This window comes from Cricetulus griseus, chromosome 2, assembly GCF_003668045.3.
Source record: "Cricetulus griseus strain 17A/GY chromosome 2, alternate assembly CriGri-PICRH-1.0, whole genome shotgun sequence".
NCBI classification, from domain to species: Eukaryota; Metazoa; Chordata; class Mammalia; order Rodentia; family Cricetidae; genus Cricetulus; species Cricetulus griseus.
In genome coordinates this window covers 432,807,338-432,810,908 of record NC_048595.1, presented here as the reverse complement: position 1 = coordinate 432,810,908, position 3,571 = coordinate 432,807,338, and the positions used below count along the sequence as shown (strand labels likewise).

The 3,571-nt window shown below is 44.9% G+C and overlaps 1 non-coding gene across 1 annotated transcript; it reads left to right on the top strand.

The window, feature by feature from the left end:
- Positions 1-3,168: 3,168 nt before the first annotated feature.
- Trnak-cuu lies at positions 3,169-3,241 on the top strand. Its single transcript has one exon. It is a non-coding gene; the product is annotated as a tRNA-Lys (tRNA).
- Positions 3,242-3,571: the final 330 nt, after the last annotated feature.

Here is a 3,571-nt window from a genome sequence, read left to right as displayed (position 1 = left end):
TGGACTACAATTCCAAACCCCTATCTCCACTGCATATTCACAAAGTTCTCCAGGTCTCTCTCCCTTCTCTTATCTCTTGGGTGTGACTATCCATACATCCAACAGGAACCATGAAATAACATGACTAGAAAGTTCCTTCCATGTCACAGATTTTTCAGTCTAAGATATTTGCAGTTTTAGGGAAGAGTTGGGGGCCAGGGAGCTGCAGAGAGGTAGGTTTTCTCAGGTCAGGAGATGCTGTTATTATAGTAGGAAAACAGAAGTTTGAATTCTTGGGAATGAGATCTCTGGCTGACTCAAGTGTTCAGAGCCATTGGCAACTACAGTTCATCTTTTAGTCCTTGTGATTTCAGTTGTAGTTAGTGGGACTTTTTATGGAACATGTAAGTCCCTATCCTGTTCAACTCTACCATAAACCATCTCTAATGGGAACTATTGGTGGTACCCAGGCAAGGGAAGTCAGCCCCGCTGCTTTGGCATTGCCCTCTCTGACAGGGTAAAGAAGGCCCCTGCTACCCTCTTCTCTGGACCTTAAATACTTTCTGTGCTTGGAAACTCAATCCCATGTGTGACACGGATGACGGAGGAGAAATAATGAGTTCACTAGACCCACAATAAATGATAAATGGGTGTTTTATTGGGGAACAAGTTACACAGATAATAATAAAGAACCACCACAGCCTTTCTGAGAGAGAGAGAGAGAGAGAGAGAGAGAGAGAGAGAGAGAGAGAGAGAGAGCCCACTTCATACCCTCATACTTCCCCTCTTTCCGGTTCTGTCTGCACCTGAAGCCATGCCCAAAGGGGTGTGACCACTAACACAAATACACTGGCCAGGCTAGATGCTGCTACACACTGGGGCAGAGCCTGAGTCCTGCAGAGAAGGTGAAAATGCCCTGGATGCCTTCTTGTTACTTGGTCTGGGGACTGACTCAGCCTTGGAAAGCAGACCTGCCCACTGGCACTGTGAACTCTGACCCAATCAGGTACAATTTGGGGTCATGGGGCTACACTGATGTGGATTGTGGTAGTATAAGAGTCTGTGTTCACCATTGAGGCCGCTCCGGCATACTCCGTGTGGTCACAGGATGAAGGGGCTCCTCAGGTCAGTCCCCATTTGTGGTTTTAGCTGTGTATTCTCAACTCATTTCTGTGCACGTTCAAAGTGTCTTTTCCCAGATACTTTCAGTTATTCTGTCAGCTAGGTATCTTTTAAGAAGGCACATTCAGCCTCCACCTGCACTGGGGTTCTTAGCGTTCTTTAGACACGGAGGTCTTTCCATCTCCTCTTCCATCCCCGCCCTCTCTCACTCCATGTCATTGAATGAGCACTGCTGTCATACCTCACTGAAAATGTGCATACTGGGCCTCCATTGGGAAACCCTGATTGCTCACTGGACCTGGTTCTTATCATTCCCCCAGAGCTTATCAGTCTCTCCCATGCAGTAACATTTACATATTTTTGGTTGAGCCATATGGAATTTATATTTGGCTGTAACTTTTGCCTGCAAAAACGGAAATTTCACACGGTTTAGATCAATAAAATAACTCATCTTTTGCTGTCCCTAGTTGCTGTTTCAGAAGACTAGGAATCGATCCAATTTTATTTTAATGACTTTATTGTGATGCAACTGATAAACCACAAACTTCATACATTTAAAAGACAAATTAAACTGAAAATGAATCAGAGAGACTCTCTGAAGAATGACATTTATTTGGGAACAGAAGGGCGTTGCATGGCATGGTAAACTATGAGGAGTTTTAAGGATTTTTGAGGCAAGGGGATATTTTTAACAGCAAAGAGACATTTCTGATGCTACCAGGATACACAGCTCACTGATGTTGGAGACCGCATGCCCGAATTGGAGTCTGCTTGTAGGTGAAGGTGTCTTTGCTGGGCAGGGGTTCAATGAGAGTGACCTGTGGAGGTTGTTTCATTCTTTGCAGAGTGTTTTGTGCATAGATGCAGTCACATGAGACATGCAGACTCACTCGCGTGCTCGAGTGTGTGTGTGAAGGAATTGCTCATGCCTTCAGAATTACCCTGAACACTCTTCCTCTCAGGCAGGCATGAGAGCTCCTCTCCTTCATTATCCCCCAGCTCTAACGCATCTGGGTGTGACAAAAATGGTTTTCTCTTGGTATCAGCAACTTTCACAGGTGTGATCTGTCAAGTTTTGATGTATGAAACTGCCATTGATCAAGATAATGAGCCTGCAGTTCCCTTGACAGGCTTTGTGTGCCTCTTTCTTCCCACCACTGCCTTCTCTGTTTCCACACAACAATGGATATGCTTTCACTCTAGAGTTATAGTTTGTAGAACTTGATATAAATGTGATCATTTAGTATGTATGTTTTAGACACCTGTATTTTTTTTTTATTGTGAGCTCCATTTTTATTGCTTTCATGCCTGAGTAGTAGTCAATGTGTGAATATACCATAGTTTGTCTGCTTGTTCGTGGGTAGCTATTTCTATCAGCTCCAGTTTTTAAGCTTAATTTTCATTTTTCTTCACTCTTCTGTCTTAGTTAGGATTTCTATTGTTGTGAGGAGATGCCATGACTATGGAAACTCTTATAAAGGAAAACATTTAATTGGGGTGGCTTACATTTTCAGAGGTTAAGTCCATTATCATCATGGTGTAACATGGTGGTGTGCAGGTAGACAGGGTGCTGGAGCAGGAGCTGAGAGTCCTTACATCTTGACTCATAGGCAACAGGAAGTGGTCTGAGACACTGGACATGGCTTGAGCATATATATGACTGAGCATATATATGAGACATCAAAGCTTGCCTCCACAGTGACACACTTCCTCCTCCCAGGCCAAACCTCTTAATAGTGCTGCTCCCTTTGTGGGCCATTTTCTTTCAAACCACCACATTCTGCTCCCTGGAACTCAAACAGGAAACAAGGAAAAGGAAACAAAGAAAAAAAAGAGAGGAGACCTAGAAAGCACATAACAAATGGAAGTGTAAACGGACCCTATCAGTAATTACATCAGGTCCAAACAGTCTGTGTAGCGAGACACCCTAGCCCCGCCCAATGGCAACCCGGACAGGTGCCAGGTGGACCTGGGACTCGCCCATAAGGGCAGGGTGAAGGGAAGCCGGGGTGATGTAAGGGAAGGTTCTTAAGGGGTGCACGTGGAGACCCTGGCCCCTTCTCTCTGGCCCGGCTAGCTCAGTCGGTAGAGCATGAGACTCTTAATCTCAGGGTCATGGGTTCGTGCCCCACGTTGGGCGCCAACTCTTAAGATTATGCTCAGAGATGACCTATAGTCCGTGATGGTAAGGTTTCTTTATACAGGAAAACACCAGAGCAAAACGCAGGCCAGAGCGAGCTCACAGTAACCAAGCTAACACGGCCAGAGAGTTGCCTTGGTCATGGTGCTTTATCACAGCAACTAATATAGTGGGAGAGGGAGGAAGACAGATTTCTCCATGTCTTCTATAATCTTATTTCAATATGCATACTAGAGCCAGTGATATGGGCTGTGCAAACCTGATGACCTGGGTTCTGGAACCCAAGTAGAAATTAAAGTCTAGAATTGACTTCACAAAGTTGTCTTTTGG